Source organism: Triticum aestivum, chromosome 5A (assembly GCF_018294505.1).
Source record: "Triticum aestivum cultivar Chinese Spring chromosome 5A, IWGSC CS RefSeq v2.1, whole genome shotgun sequence".
Taxonomy (NCBI): Eukaryota; Viridiplantae; Streptophyta; class Magnoliopsida; order Poales; family Poaceae; genus Triticum; species Triticum aestivum.
This window is the reverse complement of record NC_057806.1, coordinates 272643758-272664993: the sequence shown is the minus strand read 5'-3', so window position 1 is coordinate 272664993 and position 21236 is coordinate 272643758.

The following is a 21236-nucleotide window of genomic DNA, read 5'->3' as shown; positions in this document are numbered from 1 at the left end:
GATTGAGTTTTCCCTTTGAAGTTATCTTATCGGATTGAGTCTTTAAGGATTTGAGAACACTTGATGTATGTCTTGCGTGAGATAACCGTGGTGACAATGGGTTATTCTATTGATTCACTTGATGTATGTTTTGGTGATCAACTTGCGGGTTCCTCCCATGAACCTATGCATAGGGGTTGGCACACGTTTTCGTCTTGACTCTCCGGTAGAAAATTTGGGGCACTCTTTGAAGTTCTTTATGCTGGTTTGAATAGATGAATCTGAGATTGTGTGATGCATATCATAGAATCATACCCACAGATACTTGAGGTGACATTGGAGTATCTAGGTGACATTAGGGTTTTGGTTGATTTGTGTCTTAAGGTGTTATTCTAGTACGAACTATATGATAGATTGAACGGAAAGAATAGCTTCATGTTATTTTACTACGGACTCTTGAATAGATCGATCCGAAAGATAACTTTGAGGTGGTTTCGTACCCTACCATAATCTCTTTGTTTGTTCTCCGCTATTACTGACTTTGGAGTGGCTCTTTGTTGCATGTTGAGGGATAGTTTTATGATCCAATTATGTTATTATTGTTGAGAGGACTTGCACTAGTGAAAGTATGAACCCTAGGCCTTGTTTCAACACAATGCAATACCATTTGTGCTCACTTTTATCATTAGTTACCTTGCTGTTTTTATATTTTCAGATTACAAAAACCTTTATCTACTATCCATATACCACTTGTATCACCATCTCTTCGCCGAACTAGTGCACCTATACAATTTACCATTGTATTGGGTGTGTTGGGGACACAAGAGACTCTTTGTTATTTGGTTGCAAGGTTGCTTGAGAGAGACCATCTTCATCCTACGCCTCCTACGGATTGATAAACCTTAGGTCATCCACTTGAGGGAAATTTTCTATTGTCCTACAAACCTCTGCACTTGGAGGCCCAACAATGTCTACAAGAAGAAGGTTGTGTAGTAGACATCACAGTCCGGCCCATGACAGCTCCCAGCGATCCTCATCAAGAGGCTCGTTGGAGTCAAAGGCAATGGCCAGCGAGACACGGCCGACCTCTCACTCTCCCAAGGCCAAGGGAGACGACGAGGTGCTATCCAAAAGGGCCTTCCCTGGCTAGGGAGAGGTTCAGGAGGCTGCCATGGTGGCGCCAGGAGGCAAAACCTCGACTTCCGGACACATGGGGGAGCAGATCCCCATGGCGACTGGGGGCCTCGATCAGTTCGGCCCTCAGCCAAATACGATTCCGGAGACCCATGCAGCTCCGGAATCCGGCGAACAACCTCCTTCGGGAGATGGGGGTGTGCCTGTCCCACTGGTGACCTCTATCCAACCAGAGGCACCGGATAATCTCCTGGGAGTGCTACGAGGCGCTTCCATTGTGGAAGAACACCGCATCCTTATGGGTACGGTGATTGAGAAGGTTCAGTCCATCAAGAGCGGACTGACCAAAGCCTGCAGTGGCCTGCTGACAGGTTTTGAGGTAAGAGGCATTAACCAAGAAAATCCCAATATAGACAGTAGCCCTTGAGACACTGTACGGTGTTCAGAAAGAAAAGCCGGACAGAGGATCAATTAAAGTTCGCAGGAAACTAACCAAAACTCTATCTGATGTGAATAAGCAGGCGTTACTACTGGCCGCGACCGCTCACACCGCCGAAGTCTCCGGACTAAAGCAGAGACTGTAGCGCGCCAAAGAGGAGCTCGGCCATGCGAGGAAGCAGCTGGAAGACCATCAAGGTATGTATTGACTCACTGTGTATTCAGAAAGAATAAATGATGTATACTGACCGTAGTGTTATGATATGTGTAGGAGAGATGACCAAGGTCGCAGCCCTTAAAAAGGCCCTGGCCGAAGCTGAGGGGAAAGCTGTCAAGGAGCAGGCCGCTCGCAAGAAGCTGAAGACCCGTCTGAACAAGGTCCAACAAGAGCTCCAAGATGTTGTGAAGAAGTATGAGGCTTTGGAGGGAGATGTTTCGGCTCGAGAGGCCAAACTCTCAAAGGCTCGCCAAAGCGCAGAAGCGGCCCGGGTTGAAGCCCAGGGTGCCCTCCAGGAGATCCAGGAGGCCAAGAAGGTCACAGCGGGTAAGGAATTTAGTATGCAGAGCAAGTATGTGAAGAAGAAATATTTCCTACTAACCTGAATTCGGAGTTCTCTAGGGGCATTTGCAGATCTGTCGCGTAGTGTGCCCGACGCCACGGAGTTCTTCTGAGCCGAAGAAGGGAGCTCAGCGAAGAAACTATTCTGGTTGCAATACTTGGCGCCAGAGCATCCTGTGCCCTTCACCGATCAGCTAAAACAGCTGGTTAAGCTTCATAGGGTGGCCGAACTGGCCATGAAGGATTTGATAATTCGGTTGTGGCCTGCTGAAGCTATGCCCGGCAGCTACTTCGGTCTTGTCAAGCGGCTGGTGAGCGCCTGTCCTCGGCTGGACGTCGTCAAGCGGTCGGCCTGCATTGAAGGTGCATGCATGACTTTCGCCCGCGTCAAGGTGTGGTGGGCGAAGATGAATGCCATCAAGCTGACGACCGAGGGGCCGCTAGAGGGCAAGGAGCACCGCACGCCCAAGCAGTATTTTGCATATGTCCTGGAGGGGTCTCGATTGTAGCAACGCAATGTTCACAAGACATTATTTTCTAATGAATACATTCATGTTGTCTTTGCCTTGTATGATGGAACAAAATCTCTATGTAATGTTTTGTTTTGTTAAAAAAATTCTCCTCCTGTGCGGCCGTGTTATGTGAAATCTGAGAGTTGGCAAGTCGTCGGCTTCTGCCCCCACGTAGGAAATACGGGGGTGTTTGGGATGTAATCTAAACACTCTTGCTCCAATTGTTTGGTCCTTGAAGGAGGTGTTTAGCGCGATGAACCAGGCAATAGGACTATACGACTTTAGCACCCTCACTTAGCCATAGGAGTTTGAAAAATAGAAATATAGGCACATCCCCTAGTATCCGGACTAGGATGCTGTAAACACTTGATCGGGTAAGTACCAATCCATCGCGTAATGCGGAAGAAATATCTAAGGATTTGAGACCTCCGAAGAGCAGACCGGCTCGCGCCGTATCATGACAGTCAGTTTTCGGCTTTCTCTACTGAGGTGCTCACTTGGGTAAACCAGGGCACAATCGTAGTAGTTCTCCCTTTACTACCCTAGCCGATATAGCGGAGCGTAAGGTAGTAAGCACAGGAGCCGGGCAACCCAACTATCGACCAAAGACATGATTCGGAGGCGATGCATATAGTGCTAAATTCGGGGTGTCGAACTGTACTGTAAAAGTGTTAGGACTTTTGTTGCCATATTGTGGGGCGCTATGAAGCCCCTGGCAAATTGAAAGGCACCAGAGTGTACGGGTGTTATATGATAAAGTTACCAGAAAAGAAAAGACAAAAAGGAAACAAAAGAAGAACAAGTGGTAAGTTAGGGCTGTAAAATTTGGGCCGCAAATTGCTTCTATTATAATTTCATTGGTGCGTTAAAGCACATTTATACAAATAATGCAATAAGCAGAAGGCTATTTACTATGCCTTAACCAAGGGAGAGCTGCGTGTGGGTCCTGAAAATAGGCAAAAGTGATCATAAAAGAAACCACATAAAGATTCCCCAGTACGTCCATGCTTCTTGTTGCCTTGGTGTTTTTATCCTTCGAAAAGAATTGATGGTCAAGCCGCCAGAAGAGGCCTATAAAAAGGAAAAAAAGAAATAGTGAAATTATGTGTGTCCGGGGCGGTCGAGCCATATTGCGGATCACAAGCTGATTATGCCTCCATCCGTGTAGATGGTATTTTTAGTGCGTAATTATGTACGCGTGGTACAATTGCCGACACTTGGTCAGGACTCAGACGGAGGCCAAATTGTTAGTCAAGATCCCGCCGAGCTGAGCTATCCTTTTGCAGAATGGTTCGGACTCTCTTGACAGTGTCTGGGGGATCGGCCACCGAATTGAGTTTCTGCTTGAAAAGGCCACCCTGTACCTCTACCGCTAAGGCAGTGGTGTGCTCCTCGGTACGGAGGGAGCGTTTCGTGTTTCCATTGACTATTATGACGCCGCGTGGTCTGGGCATCTTGAGCTTGAGATAAGCGTAGTGTGGCACCGCATTGAATCGAACAAATGCGGTTCGTCCGAGCAGTGCGTGGTAGCCGCTGCGAAAGGGGACGATATCGAAGATTAACTCCTCACTTCGGAAGTTGTCCGGAGATCCGAAGACAACGTCTAGTGTGATTGAGCCCGTGGAGCGGGCCTCTACGCCCGGTATGACTCCTTTAAAGGTAGTATTTGTGGGCTTGATCTGCGATGGGTTAATGCCCATTTTGCGCATTGTATCCTGATAGAGCAAGTTGAGGCTGCTGCCACCATCCATCATGACTCGCGTCAGGTGGAACCCATCAATTATTGGGTCCAGGACCAGTGCGGCTGAACCGCCATGAAGGATACTGGTTGGATGATCCCGGCGATCAAAAGTGATCGGGCATGACGACCATGGATTAAATTTTGGGGCGCCTGGCTCTATCCCGTAGACGTCCCTGAGCGCACGCTTGCACTCCCTCTTGGGGATGTGGGTAGCGTATATCATGTTCACTGTTTTGACCCGAGGGGGAACTTCTTCTGTCCCCCTGTGTTTGGTGGCCGGGGCTCCTCGTCGTCGTCTTCGCTTTGCGATCCCTTATCCTTGTTTTCGGCATTTAACTTGTCGGCCCGTTTAAAAACGCAACAATCTCTGTTGGTATGATTGGGTGGTTTGTATGGGTTGCCGTGAATCTGGCACGGACGATCAAGTATGTGGTCCAAGCTAGATGGGCCCGAAATGTTCTTTTTGAATGGCTTCTTCCACTGTCCGGACTTAGAGCCACTGAATCTGGCATTAACCGATGTATCCTCGGTGTTGGCATTGTTATTTCGATGCTTGTATCTGTTGCGTCAAGACTTGTTGCTATTTTTAGCTTTAGGGGTGTCGGCATCGTTTGCATTGCTTTTGCTACGGGCCAGCCAACTATCCTTGCCCACACAAAAGCGGGTCATGAGTGCCGTGAGGGCCGCCATGGACTTTGGCTTCTCTCGGCCGAGATGGAGGGCGAGCCATTCATCGCGGATGCTGTGCTTAAAGGCCGCTAGGGCTTCGGCATCTGGACAGTCGACGATCTGGTTCTGTTTAGTTAAGAACCTAGTCCAGAATTTCCTGGCGGACTCTCCGGGCTGCTGAACTATATGGCTTAAGTCATCAGCGTCCGGAGGTTGAACATATGTACCTTGGAAGTTATCAAGGAAGGCTTCTTCCAAGTCCTCCCAGCTGCCGATGGAATTTTCGGGCAGGCTGTTCAACCAGTGCCGGGCTGGTCCTTTGAGTTTAAGGGGAGGTATTCAATGGCATAAAGGTCATTGCCGCGGGCCATATGAATATGAAGAATGAAGTCTTCGATCCATATTGCGGGGTCTGTGGTTCCATCGTATGATTCTATATTCATGGGTTTGAACCCTTCTGGGAATTCATGTTCCATGACTTCGTCGGTGAAGCAATGAGGGTGTGCGGCGCCTCTATATCGGGCCATATCGCGACGTAGCTTTGATGGAGTCCGTCTGCGGCTTTCAGCCCGCGCATGACTAGGTTTGTCACGTCTGAATAGATGGCTGTCGTCGCGTGTCGGGGCACGTCCTCGCGATCCGTAGATCGATCTGGTATGTCCTACTTTATTGTTCAGGTCCTGCCGAAGGTCATATGTATGACCGTGAGCTGATTTACCTCCGCCTTTGTGATGAGGCGGGGCGGGCTGGTGTTCGGCTTGATTTGTCATTTTATCCCAACCACGTGGTGGTCGGTCAGCCGTATTGCGCGATGGTGGTATGTGTTCTGGCGCCTCATTGTCGAACCGAGGTAGCAATTTGCGCTTTGGGTAGCTTTTGGTTGGGCGCTTGAGGTTGTATTCTTCAGTTTCTAGGACATCAGTCCATTTATCGTTGAGCAGATCTTGGTCAGCTTGAAGCTGCTGCTGCTTCTTTTTCAGGCTCCTTGCAGTGGCTATTAGCTGGCGCTTGAAGCGCTCCTCCTCAAGAGGTTCCTCAGGCACGATGAAATCCTCGGTGCCGAGGCTCACCTCATCCTCGGAGAGCGAAAGATAATTACCGCCCTCTGAGTCTTCATGCGTGGCCTGTTTACCAGGGCTAACCTGCCCATCTTCCCATTCATCTTGTTCAGTAGCTGCGTCAATGGGGTCTTCGTTGTCTTTGGCACCCTCCAGAGTGTTATCTTCTCCTGTGTCGGTGTTGCTGTCTTTACTGCGGCATGACTTTGAGCGGTGCCGCTGACGCCGGCTCTTTGATTGTATCTCAGAGGGTTTATCCTCAACTGGATCTTTCTTGTCGTCGCAGCTATTCTTCTTTGGTGCATCCACCATGTATACATCATACGAGGAGGTGGCCGTCCAACGTCCGGTGAATGACGGGTTCTGGGCCTCTTCTTCTTCGGCATCATCGTCCATACCGTCGATGTCTTCGGAGCCGTAATCGAGCATGTCAGTTAAGTCTTCGACAGTGGCTATGAAGTGGGAGGTGGGTGGGAAGTAAAATTATCCATCACCAGCTTCCGGTTAGAACCGGACACAATCCGGCTCTGAGCCTCCCACTAAAGATAGTGCTCTTAACGAGTTTAGCACGTCACCCAAGGGCGAGTGCTGGAAGATGTCCATAGCGCTGAATTCGGCGATCGATGACCGATCATTCTCGACATGCATGGACGCACGTAGTTCGGAATTTATAGCCAGAAACGAGTCCGTAGCTCCGATGGCACGGATGTTACTTGAAGTTAAGTTTGTGTGCGGCTCCAACACCGTGGAGTCTGCGGCTTCCATGGTGGGGTTGAGCTTCCTATCCTCGGATGGCACGACCTGCTCCGGATATAAGGCTAGAGTGGTTTCGGGTGCAATTTCCTATGTATGGCCCGATGACAGATCTAAGTCATGTTCATCGTGGTGGCTGGGAGCGGCTGCCATGGTCTCGAATCCATCGAAGATCAAGTCTCCATGGATATCTATGACATAGTTCAAGATCCCGAATCTAACCTGGTGGCCAGGAGCGTACCTTTTGATCTGCTCCAGATGGCCAAGCGAGTTGGCCCGCAGTGCGAAGCCGCCGAACACGAAGATCTATCCGGGGAGGAAGACTTCCCCTTGGACAACATCATTGTAGATGATTGAAGGAGCCATCAAACCTTTTTGAGGACGGCACAGTGGAACTCTCAATGAAAGCACCAATGTCGGTGTCAAAACCGGCGGATCTCGGGTAGGGGGTACCGAACTGTGCATCTAGGATCGATGGTAACAAGAGACAGGGGACACAATGTTTTCCCAGGTTCGGGCCCTCTCTATGGAGGTAATACCTACTTCCTGCTTGATTGATCTTGATGAATATGAGTATTACAAGAGTTGATCTACCATGAGATCGTAATGGCTAAACCGTAAAAGTCTAGTCTGGCTATGATTATCCGGATCTATTTACGGACCTAGCCCTCCGGTTTATATAGACACAGGAGGGATCTAGGGTTACACAAGGTCGGTTACAGAGAAAGGAATCTTCATAGTTGACTGCCAAGCTTGCCTTCCACGCCAAGGAGAGTCCCATTCGGACACGGGTAGAGTCTTCGGTCTTTGCATCTTCACGGCCCAATAGTCCGGACCATATCCAAGAGATCGGACTCCCGAGGACCCCTTAGTCCAGAACACCCTCACCTGGGGCCATAGGTTTTACTAGAGGCTTCTCTCAAGTTAGAAAATAATACGGTGGGTGAACAAATTACTGTCGAGCAATTGATAGAAAAGCGCAAAGTAATGACGATATCTAAGGCAATGATCATGAATATAGGCATCACGTCCGTGTCAAGTAGAGCAAAACGATTCTGCATCAACTACTATTTCTCCACACATCGACCGCTATCTAGCATGCATCTAGAGCATTAAGTTCGTCAAGAACGGAGTAATGCATTAAGTAAGATGACATGATGTAGAGGAACTAAGTCAACAGTATGATGAAAACCCCATCTTTTTATCCTCGATGGCAACAATACAATACATGCCTTGCTGCCCCTACTGTCACTGGGAAAGGAAACCGCAAGATTGAACCCAAAGCTAATCACTTCTCCCATTGCCAGAAAAATCAATCTAGTTGGCCAAACCAAACCAATAGTTCGAAGAGGATTACAAAGATATAAAAACATGCATAAAAGAATTCGGAGTAGATTCAAATAATATTCATAGATAAGATGATCATAAATCCACAATTCATCGGATCTCGGCAAACACACCACAAAAAGTATTACATCAAATAGATCTCCATGAACATCTACGAGAACATGGTATTGAGAACCAAAGAGAGAGAAGAAGCCATCTAGCTACTAGCTATGGAACCGTAGATCTATGGTAAACTACTCACGCTTCATCGGAAGGGCAATAGAGTTGATGTAGAAGCCCTCCGTGATCGAATAAAATTGCATAGGGTGCCAAAAAAGGTCCCTAGATGGGATCTCACGGGTAGAGAAGGTTGCAGCGGTGGAAAAGTGTTTGCGTGGATGCCTCTGGTGGTTTGGGGATATATAGGAATATATATAGGCGAAAGAATTAGGTTAGGAGGTCCACCAGGGGCCCACAAGGGTGGGGGGCGCACCCTCCGTCCTTGTGGCCGCCTCGTGGCTCCTCCCACTGAAGGAAATATGCCCTAGAGGCAATAATAAAGTTATTATTTATTTCCTTATATCATGATAAATGTTTATTATTCATTCTAGAATTGTATTAACCGGAAACATAATACATGTGTGAATACATAGACAAACAGAGTGTCACTAGTATGCCTCTACTTGACTAGCTCATTGATCAAAGATGGTCATGTTTCCTAACCATAGACATGAGTTGTCATTTGATTAACGGGATCACATCATTAGGAGAATGATGTGATTGACTTGACCCATTCTGTTAGCATAGCACTTGATCGTTTAGTTTGTAGCTATTGCTTTCTTCATGACTTATACATGTTCCTATGACTATGAGATATGCAACTCCCGTTTACCGGAGGAACACTTTGTGTGCCACCAAATGTCACAACGTAACTGGGTGATTATAAAGGTGCTCTACAGGTGTCTCCAAAGGTACTTGTTGGGTTGGTGTATTTCGAGATTAGGATTTGTCACTCCCATTGTCGGAGAGGTATCTCTGGGCCCACTCGGTAATGCACATCACTATAAGCCTTGCAAGCATTGCAACTAATGAGTTAGTTGCGGGATGATGTATTACGGAACGAGTAAAGAGACTTGTCGGTAACGAGATTGAACTATGTATTGAGACACCGACGATCAAATCTCGGGCAAGTAACATACCGATGACAAAGGGAACAACGTATGTTGTTATGTGGTCTGACCGATAAAGATCTTCGTAGAATATGTAGGAGCCAATATGGGCATCCAGGTCCCGCTATTGGTTATTGACTAGAGAGGTGTCTCGGTCATGTCTACATAGTTCTCGAACCCGTAGGGTCCGCACGCTTAACGTTCGTTGAAGATATAGTACTGTATGAGTTATGTATGTTGATGACCGAATGTTGTTCGGAGTCCGATATGAAATCACGGACATGACGAGGAACTCCAGAATGGTCCGGAGATAAAGTTTGATATATGGGATAGTAGTGTTTGATCTCCGGAAAGGTTCCGGAATTCACCAGAAGGGGTTCCGGATGTTTCCCGAAATGTTTGGGCACGAGAACACTTTATCTAGGCCAAAGGGGAAAGACCATGAGGCTTTTGGAAAGTGCAAAAGGAAGTTTTGCGGAGACCAGAGGCTAGATGCCAGGAACCCTGGCGTCTAGGGGGTAGACGCCGGGAACCCTGGCGTCTAGCCCTGGAGTCCGAGAAGGACTCTTGCCTTTCGGGTGAAACCGTCTTTGAGGAGGCTTTTACTCCAACTTTCGACCCCATGGCTCAACATATAAATAGAGGGGTAGGGCTAGCACCAAAGACACATCAAGAAACACCAAGCCGTGTGCCGGCAACCCCGTCCCCTCTAGTTTATCCTCCATCATAGTTTTCGTAGTGCTTAGGCAAAGCCCTGCGGAGATTGTTCTTCATCAACACCGTCACCACGCCGTCGTGATGCCGGAACTCATCTAATACTTCGCCCCTCTTGTTGGATCGAGAAGACGAGGACGTCACCGAGCCGAACGTGTGCAGAACTCGGAGGTGCCGTGCTTTTGGTACTTGGATCGGTCGGACAAGAAGACGTACGACTACATCAACCACGTTGATATAATGCTTCCGCGAACGGTCTACGAGGGTATGTAGATAACACTCTCCCCTCTTGTTGCTATGCATCACCATGATCTTGCGTGCGCGTAGGAAATTTTTTGAAATTACTATGTTCCCCAACAGTGGTATCAGAGCCAGGTTTTATGCGTTGATGTTATGCACGAGTAGAACACAAGTGAGTTGTGGGCGATATAAGTCATACTGCTTACCAGCATGTCATACTTTGGTTCGGCGGTATTGTTGGATGAAGCGGCCCGGACCGACATTACGCGTACGCTTACGCGAGACTGGTTCTACCGACGTGCTTTGCACACAGGTGGCTGGCGGGTGTCAGTTTCTCCAACTTTAGTTGAACCAAGTGTGGCTACGCCCGGTCCTTGCGAAGGTTAAAACAACACCAACTTGACAAACTATCGTTGTGGTTTTGATGCGTAGGTAAGAACGGTTCTTGCTAAGCCCGTAGCAGCCACGTAAAACTTGCAACAACAAAGTAGAGGACGTCTAACTTGTTTTTGCAAGGCATGTTGTGATGTGATATGGTCAAGACATGATGCTAAATTTTATTGTATGAGATGATCATGTTTTGTAACCGAGTTATCGGCAACTGGCAGGAGCCATATGGTTGTCGCTTTATTGTATGCAATGCAATCGCGCTGTAATGCTCTACTTTATCACTAAGCGGTAGCGATAGTCGTGGAAGCATAAGATTCGCGAGACGACAACGATGCTACGATGGAGATCAAGGTGTCGCACCGGTGACGATGGTGATCATGATGGTACTTCGGAGATGGAGATCACAAGTACAAGATGATGATGGCCATATCATATCACTTATATTGATTGCATGTGATGTTTATCTTTTATGCATCTTATCTTGCTTTGATTGACAGTAGCATTATAAGATGATCCCTCACTAAATTATCAAAGTATAAGTGTTCTCCCTGAGTATGCACCGTTGCGAAAGTTCTTCGTGCTGAGACACCACGTGATGATCGGGTGTGATAGTCTCTACGTTGAAATACAACGGGTGCAAAACAGTTGCACACGCGGAATACTTAGGTTAAACTTGACGAGCCTAGCATATAACAGATATGGCCTCGGAACACGGAGACCGAAAGGTCGAGCGTGAATCATATAGTAGATATGATCAACATAGTGATGTTCACCATTGAAACTACTCCATCTCACGTGATGATTGGACATGGTTTAGTTGATTTGGATCACGTGATCACTTAGAGGATTAGAGGGATATCTTTCTAAGTGGGAGTTCTTAAGTAATATGATTAATTGAACTTTAATTTATCATGAACTTAGTCCTGGTAGTATTAGCATATCTATGTTGTAGATCAATAGCTCGCGTTTAGCTCCCCTATTTTATTTTTGATATGTTCCTAGAGAAAACTAAGTTGAAATATGTTAGTAGCAATGATGCGGATTGGATCCGTGATTTGAGGTTTATCCTCATTGCTGCACAGAAGAATTATGTCTTTGATGCACCGCTAGGTGACAAACCTATTGCAGGAGCAGATGCAGATGTTATGAACATTTGGCTAGCTCAATATGATGACTACTTGATAGTTTAGTGCACCATGCTTAAACGGCTTAGAATCGGGGCTTCAAAGATATTTTGAATGTCATGGACCATATGAGATGTTCCAGGAGTTGAAGTTAATATTTCAAGCAAATACCCGAGTTGAGAGATATGAAGTCTCCAACAAGTTCTATAGATAAAAGATGGAGGAGAATAGCTCAAGCAGTGAGCATGTGCTCAGATTGTCTGGGTACTACAATCTCTTGAATCAATTAGGAGTTAATCTTCCAGATAAAATAGTGATTGACAGAATTCTCTAGTCACCATCACCAAGTTAGTAGAACTTCGTGATGAACTATGATATGCAAGGGATAACGGAAACGATTCCCAAGCTCTTTGTAATGCTGAAATCGACGAAGGTAGAAATCAAGAAAAATATCAAGTGTTGATGGTAGACAAGACCACTAGTTTCAAGAAAAGGGCAAAGGGAAGAAGGGGAACTTCAAGAAGAACGGCAAGCAAGTTGCTGCTCAAGTGAAGAAGCCCAAGTCTGGTCCTAAGCCTGAGACTAAGTGCTTCTACTGCAAAGGGACTGGTCACTGGAAGCGGAACTGCCCCAAGTATTTGGCGGATAAGAAGGATGGCAAAGTGAACAAAGGTATATTTGATATACAGATTATTGATGTGTATTTTACTAGTGTTCGTAGCAACCCCTTGGTATTTGATACTGGTTCAGTTGCTAAGAGTAGTAACTCGAAACAGGAGTTGCAGAATGAACATAGACTAGTTAAGGGTGAAGTGACGATGTGTGTTGGAAGTGGTTCCAAGATTGATATGATCATCATCGCACACTCCCTATACCTTCGGGATTAGTGTTGAACCTAAATAAGTGTTATTTGGTGTTTGCGTTGAGCATGAATATGATTTGATCATGTTTATTGCAATACGGTTATTCATTTAAGTAAGAGAATAAATTGTTGTTCTGTTTACATGAATAAAACCTTATATGGTTACACACCCAATGAAAATGGTTCGTTGGATCTCGATCGTAGTGATACACATATTCATAATATTGAAACCAAAAGATGCAAAGTTAATAATGATAATGCAACTTATTTGTGGCACTGCCGTTGTAACACCCTCGATGCGACTATAGCTCCCACGTGTCGAGGCACGACTTAGAGACATAATCGCATTGAAGGCATATGTCGCAAGTTAGGCAATCTTCACAACATCCCATGTAATATAATAATAAAGGGGAGATAACATAGTTGGCTTACACTCGCCACGTCAATCAAGTACATAAATAACATTACATCATCGAAACACTCATGGACCGACTACGGCGCCAAAATAAAAGAGAACCCAACATGCGACACGGTCCCAATCACCCCCAACTGGGCACCACTACTGATCATCGGGAAAGGAAACATAGTAACGTTGAGAGTCTTCGTCGAACTCCCACTTGAGCTCATACGCGTCACCTGGAGCGGAATCATCAGGCCCTGCATCTGGTGTAATAGTAATCTGTGAGCCACAGGGACTCAGCAATCTCGCACCCTCGCGATCAAGACTATTTAAGCTTATAGGTAAGGCAAGGTAAAATATGAGTGGAGCTGCAGCAAGCGACTAGCAAGTATGGTGGCTAACTTATTCGTAAAAGAGAGCGAGAAGAGGAGGCAAAGCACGAGCGAGAAACTAGAGAGCAACCTGCGCAAACATTACTCCAACACCGTGTCCACTTCCCGGACTCCGCCGAGAAGAGGCCATCACGGTAACACACTCAGTTGATTCATTTTAATTAATTAAGGTTCAAGTTATCTACAACCGGACATTAACAAATTCCCATCTGCCCATAACTGCGGGCACGGCTTTCGAAAGATCAATCCCTGCAGGGGAGTCCCAACTTAGCCCATGACAAGCTCTCACGGTCAACGAAGGAATAGACCTCCTCCCAAGACATTCCGATCAGACTCGGTATCTCGGTAACTCAAGACACTTCGACAGGTTAAAACAAGACCAGCAACACCGCCCGAATGTGCCGACAAATCCTGATAGGAGCTGCACATATCTCTTTCTCAAGGAACACTCAGATGAGACATCCTACGAGTAAAACCAACCCTCAAGTTGCCCCGAGGTGGCCCTGCAGTCTACTTGGTCGGATCAACACTCAAAGGAGCACTGGCCCGGGGGGGTTTAAAATAAGATGACCCGCGGGCTCCGGAAACCCGAGGGAAAAGAGGCTAGGTGGCAAATGGTAAGACCAAGGTTGGGCATTGCTGGAAAAGCTTTAATCAAGGCGAACTATCAAGGGGTACCCATTATAACCCAACCGCGTAAGGAACGCAAAATCCGGGAACATAACACCGATATGACGGAAACTAGGGCGGCAAGAGTGGAACAAAACACTAGGCGAGAGGCCGAGCCTTCCACCCTTTTCCAAGTATATAGATGCATTAAGACAACAAGGCAATATAATGATATCCTAACAAGTAAATAAAAGATGTTCCAACAAGGAACGGCCTCCAATCTTCACCTGCAACTAGCAACGCTATAAGAGGGGCTGAACAAAGCGGTAACATAGCCAATCAACGGTTTGCTAGGACATGGTGGGTTAGAGGTTTGACATGGCAATTTTGGAGGCTTGCAAGCAAGTGGTAGGCATCGTAGCAATGGCATAGCAAAAGAGAGAGCAAACTAGCATATTAAAGATAGTAGTGATTTCGAGGGTATGATCATTTTGCCTGCAGAGTTGTCAGAGTTGACTGGATCCTCGAAAGCAAACTCAACGGGCTCCTCGTTAGCAAACTCGTCTCCCGGCTCTAACCAAACAAGACAAACAAGCAACAAGGATACAATCAACCACGTGCAAGAACAAGCAATGTGATGAAATGATGATATGCTATGCGGGATGCGATGCGGGATGCCAAATGCAAGATATCACAGGAAATGCATGAACCTGGCCTCAACATGGAAATCCAAGTGTGCCACTGGAAATATGAGATGAAATCGCTTGAAAACGATATAAAGAACGCCGGAATCGGAGTTACGGTTTGGAAATGGCAAGCGATTCAAAAATGACACCAGTCTGCGATTTACAGCAAGTAGGCATCTAAATGCAATGAGATGAACATGCTACAGCACCCAAACATGACAACAAAATACATGGCAGGGATGCGAACAAGATGCTTAACAAAAGTCTAGCACTGAGCTACGGTCAATTCATCCATTAGGAGGTTCAAACAAGCATGGCAAAACGCAAATGGTAAAACAGATCTCAGACTTAGTGAAATCAGCACTTGTCTGGAATTTCAGATCATATAGCCCTCTTTGGAGCAACAAAACAACATGCTACAGGACCTGAACATGACAAAGAAAGACATGGCATGGAGCTACTCAACAATCTTAACAAAAGTTCCTTAGTGACCTTGAGCCAAAAGGGATCACAAAATATACTAACAAGCACACGAACATAGCAAAAACATAATCAGTATTCAGACTTAGTGAAAACTGGGACGTGCTGAAACATAACTCACGAAGGCATGTTTACGAGCTCGATGCACTCACCATGGTGCAAGTCATGGCAAGACAAGCATACATCCCTTAAGAAGGCACAAAATGCAAGCTAGACATATCCAGAACAATGGCATAGCATGCACGTATCAACTACAATAACATCAGCAAAATCGCAAACAAGTTGATGATCTGCCCAGATTCGCAACGAAGCAAAAGTAGAGCTCGATTGACTCAAGCTAGGGTGCTCCATAATTGCAAACAAAGACATGGATGTATAGAGAACTACAAGGTTAACAAAACTCCCTTACTGATCATCCTCAAAAGAGGCATGGATCACTAGGAAACAGCACGAACATATGGCATCGTGAGATAAACAATCCCAGGACTTAGTGAAACTACTAGGTCCCTGAAAACAGAATTAGCAAGTGCACCACTTTGCAAGCTTGCACTAGTCACCTCACACATCCTAAAAATACATGGGTTGCACCTCTGGAAAGATGACAAAACCCTTAACAAAACATATGTAGAACTCACGGGCATAGAATGCACACATTAATCATGGCAAAAATGACAAATGTCTAAGATGAAGTAGCAGATCTAACAATTAACTCAAGTAGCCCTCTTCTAACATCATTTCGGGCATCAATATGAACTCTAATGAAAATGATGCAATGGAATGAAATGATGTACTCTCTGAGATGAACATTTTGATATGCTATATGCATGAATCGGAGCTACGGATGCAAAGTTACGAGGCTGCGAACATGTGCACATGGACTGGAATTCTGGGACTTCGAGAAAAAAACGAAGTCAACCTAAAATTTCAGATCTGGATCGCACGCTTCCCGATGTGGCTCCGGCGATGTACTGTAGCTTCGGCGAGCTCTTTGGTGGCCGGGCCGGCGAGGGGAAGGGCCGGGGAGGCCGGGCGACGGAGAGGCCGGCGCGGCCGGTGGCGGCGATGGGCGTAGGCGGCGGCGTGCGGTGGCCGGCGAGCTCGGGTGGAGGCGAGCTCGCGCCGGCGAGCTCTCCGGCGATGGCACGACGGGGCTGGGAGGAGAGCGGCGGCCGGATCGGGAGGGGAGGGGCGGCGGCGGCTGGCTCGCGGGCGAGGAGGCGAGATGGGCCTCGGGGGCCGGCCACGGGCCTCCCGGGCCTGGCGGCGGGGTGGAACGGCGGCGGAGGCGGGCCAACGGGGTGGCGACACGTGGCGGCGGACACGGCGGGCGGACGTGTCCGTCGGTGGCGCCTTTTTCCGGCGGCGGCGGGTGGAAATGGATCTGAGGTTAGGGACGGAGGGGATCCGGGATATTTTAGAAGGGGGAGGTATATATAGGCATAGAGGGAGCTAGGAGAGTCCAAATGAGGTGCGGTTTTCGGCCACGCGATCGTGATCGAACGCTCTAGATGATGGAGCAGAGTTAGGTGGGTTTTGGGCCAAATTAGAGGGGTGTTGGGCTGCAACACACACAAGGGCTTTTCGGTCCCTCGGTTAACCGTTGGAGTATCAAACGAAGTCCAAATGATAAGAAACTTGACAGGCGATCTACCGGTAGTAAACCAAGGCCGCTTGGCAAGTCTCGGTCCAATCTGGAAATGTTTAATTCCCACACACGAAAGAAAGCTAGAAATGGCCACCGGAGGAGAACGAAGCACCGGAATGCAAAACGGACAACGGGGAAAATGCTCGAATGCATGAGACGAACACGTATGCAAATGCAATGCACATGATGACATGATATGAGATGCATGACAACGACAACAACACACGGAGACAAAAACCCGAACCCGAGGAAATAAATATAACTTAATGCCGGAAACGGCAAGAGTTGGAGTACAAATAGGGAAAGTTACATCCGGGGTGTTACAACACTCCACCACTACGAAAGGATCTCGTCCCGAGATCTAGGACTGAAAGAACGCCGGGTACTCAGAACGGAGGTGATCCTCGCGTTCCCAGGTAGCTTCACGGTCGGAATGGTGTGACCACTTGACTTTGAGAAATTTGATTGACTTGTTGCGAGTCTTGCGTTCAGTCTCTTCAAGAATAGCAACTGGGTGCTCACGATAAGAGAGATCTTCTTGGAGCTCAATGTCCTCGAAGTTGACGGTGCGGTCAGGAGTCTTGAAGCACTTTCGAAGCTGAGAGACATGGAACACGTCATGAACATTTGCAAAGTTTGAAGGAAGCTCGAGTTGATAGGCGAGGTCGCCTCTCTTGCTGACAATCTTGAAAGGTCCCACGTATCTAGGGGCAAGCTTCCCTTTGATACCGAAGCGACGAGTACCTTTCATAGGAGAGACACGGAGGTAAACATGATCTCCGATCTCGAAAGCCAAATCACGGTGCTTACTATCATAGTAGCTCTTCTGGCGGGATTGGGCTGCTTTGAGGTTATCACGAATGACTTTGCACATTTCTTCTGCCTCTGTGATTAAGTCATTACCCAAAAGCTGACGTTCACCGGTTTCAGACCAGTTGAGAGGGGTACGGCACTTCCTGCCATACAGAATTTCAAAAGGGGCCTTGCCCGAACTTGCTTGAAAACTGTTGTTGTAGGAGAATTCAGCATAAGGAAGACAATCCTCCCACTTCATGCCGAAGGAGATCACACAAGCCCTGAGCATATCTTCAAGAATCTGGTTGACACGCTCGACTTGACCGCTTGTTTGAGGATGGAAAGCTGTGCTGAAGCGGATGTTAGTGCCCATGGCCTTCTGAAAAGAATCCCAAAACTTCGAGGTAAAGATGCTGCCACGGTCTGAAGAGATCACTTGAGGAATACCGTGCAGAGAGACAATACGAGAGGTATAGAGTTCCGCCAATTGAGCTGCAGTGATCGACTCTTTGATAGGCAGAAAATGAGCCACTTTGGTGAGTTTGTCGATGACAACAAATATAGCATCATTGCCACGCTTGGACTTTGGAAACCCAGTCACGAAGTCCATTTCAATGTGGTCAAACTTCCATTCTGGAATGGCAAGAGGTTGGAGGAGACCTGCTGGCCTTTGGTGTTCTGCCTTCACTCTTCTGCAGACATCACATTCATTCACGAATTGAGCGATCTCGCGCTTCATTCGAGTCCACCAATAAGCTTGCTTGAGGTCCTGATACATCTTCGTGCTCCCAGGGTGGATGGAGAGGACAGAATTGTGAGCCTCGTTCATGATCACTTTACGGAGGTCACTTTGGGTACAACAATACGATCCTCGAAGAAGAGAGTGTCCTTGCCATCAAGGCGGTAGCACTTGTACTTGGACTGACTCTTGGCAATCCCAATCTTCACCTTTTTCACCATAGCATCAAGAAGCTGGGCTTGGCGAATCTGGTCTTCTAAGGTAGGAGAGACTTGAAGGTTGGCGAGGAAACCTTGAGGAACAACTTGCAGATTAAGTTTGCGGAAAGCTTCACAAAGCTCGGGTTGATAAGGCTTGAGAATCAGACTGTTGCAGTAAGCCTTTCTGCTCAATGCGTCAGCAATCACATTGGCCTTGCCTGGAGTATACTCAATACTCGGATTATACTCTTGAATCATTTCGACCCATCGAGTTTGCCTGAGGTTGAGATTAGGCTGAGTGAAGATGTACTTGAGACTCTTGTGATCAGTGAAAATGTCCACTTTTCTTCCCAATAGAAGATGTCTCCAAGTCAAAAGAGCATGCACAACTGCCGCCAACTCGAGATCATGAGTGGGGTAGTTCTTCTCATTAGGCTTCAACTGGCGAGATGTATAAGCAACAACTTTCTTCTCTTGCATCAATACTGCGCCAAGACCTTGGAGAGAGGCATCACAAAAGACCTCGTACGGCTTGGATTCATCAGGCGGAGTCAGAACTGGAGCAGTGATCAATCTCTCTTTCAAAGTGTTGAAAGCAATGTCACACTTCGGAGACCAAACGTACTTGACGTGCTTCTGGAGAAGATTAGAGAGAGGCTTCGCGATCTTAGAAAAGTTTTCAATGAATCTTCGGCAATAGCTTGCGAGACCGAGAAAACTGCGGAGTTGCTTCACGTTCTGAGGAGGTTCCCAATTCACAATTGCAGACACCTTCTCAGGATTCACGGCAATGCCCTTGGCAGAGATGATATGACGAAGATAAAGAACCTCATCGAGCCAAAATTCACACTTGGAGAACTTGGCTTAGAACTGATGTTCCCTGAGCTTATCGAGAACCAAACGCAAGTGCTTGGCATGATCTTCCTTGTTCTTCGAGAAAACTAGAATGTCGTCGAGATAGACCAAAACGAAGTCATTGGTGTAGGTGTTGAAGATGAAGTTCATCATGCGAGAGAACGTCGGAGGAGCGTTGGCAAGGCCAAAAGACATGACAGTGTATTCATATGAACCAAAGCTTGTTCTGAATGCTGTCTTGGGAATATCTTCTTCACGAATGCGAATCTGGTGATAACCCATACGGAGATCAAGCTTGGAGAATACTTGGGCACCTTTGAGTTGTTCGAACAGCTCATTGATGTTGGGAAGTGGGTATTTGTTCTTGATGGTCTTCTTGTTCACTGGACGGTAATCAACACAAAGTCAGTCCATTCCATCCTTCTTCTTCACAAAAAGAACACCACAACCCCACGGAGAAGAACTAGGCCGGATGAGACCCATTTTCTCTTGCATATCGAGTTGCTTCTTCAGCTCTTTCAACTCTTCAGGTCCGAGCTTGTAAGGACGTTTGCACACAGGTTCCGTACCAGGCTCAAGATCAATAACGAATTCAACTGGCCGGTGCGGAGGCATTCCTGGAAGCTCTTCTGGAAAGACGTCTTGATATTCGCAAACGACTGGAATTTGAGAGATGGCATCCAATTCACCCTTCTCATTGAGAGAAAACAGACGGATAGTATCATCACGAGCGGCAAAGACAATTACATCCTCAGACGAATGAGTCAATTGAATCTGCCTGGCTGCACAATCAAGCTGAGCCTTGTGCTTAGAAAACCAATCCATTCCGAGAATAAGATCAATATCCGAGTTACCAAGAACCACCGGAGAAGAGAGAAACTTGTAATCACCCAATGTGATAGAGATATCGGGAGCAACCAAACTAGAAGTCAAAAGCTTGCCGGGAGAAACAACTTGCATGACTTTGGGCATAATCTCGGTATCAACATTGTGCTTCGATGCAAAAGGGCATGACAAAAAGGAATGCAATGCACCAGTGTCAAAAAGAACTTTTGCATGAACATCGTTAACAGGAAGGTTACCCATGATCACATCTGACGAGTCCTCTTCCTGAGCTGCATTCATCAAATTGACCTTGGCAAACTTGGGGTTATGCTTGACCACAGCTGTACTTGCCGATCTCACGGGAGGAGGAGGAGGAAGACGCCTCTGATTGAGACACTTGTTGGCATAGTGACCCTTCTGTTGGCACTTGTTGCACGTGACCTCTGAAAGCGGACGGTGATACGGAGCACTCGATCTTGGAGGTTGAGACGAAGTCTTGTTTTGAAAGCCAGGGTTGGGTGGGTGGGAAGAACCACTGCCACCTTTACTCTTCTGCTGATACGGCTGACGGAATGGAGGAGGACGAAGCCAAAACTTCTGCTGCTTGGCCACTTGAGTAGAGGAAGAAGGAGTAACATCTCTGACTCGCTTCTTGGAAGCATCACACCTCAACTGAGCAGCCTCTTGCTTCAGTGCCATGTTGTAGAAATCATCGTATCTCAAGGGCTCAAAAAGGACAAGAGCTAGCTGAATATCTTCTCTGAGACCACCCCTGAACTGATATATCATGCTCTTCTCATCAGGGACGTCCTGCTTGGCAAAGCGGGCGAGCTTCTGGAACAACTTGTTGTAGTCATAGACAGACAAAGAGCCTTGCTTCAGATTGCGGAATTCCTCACGCTTGCTTTCAACCACGCTCTGCGGAATATGATGAGCTCGGAA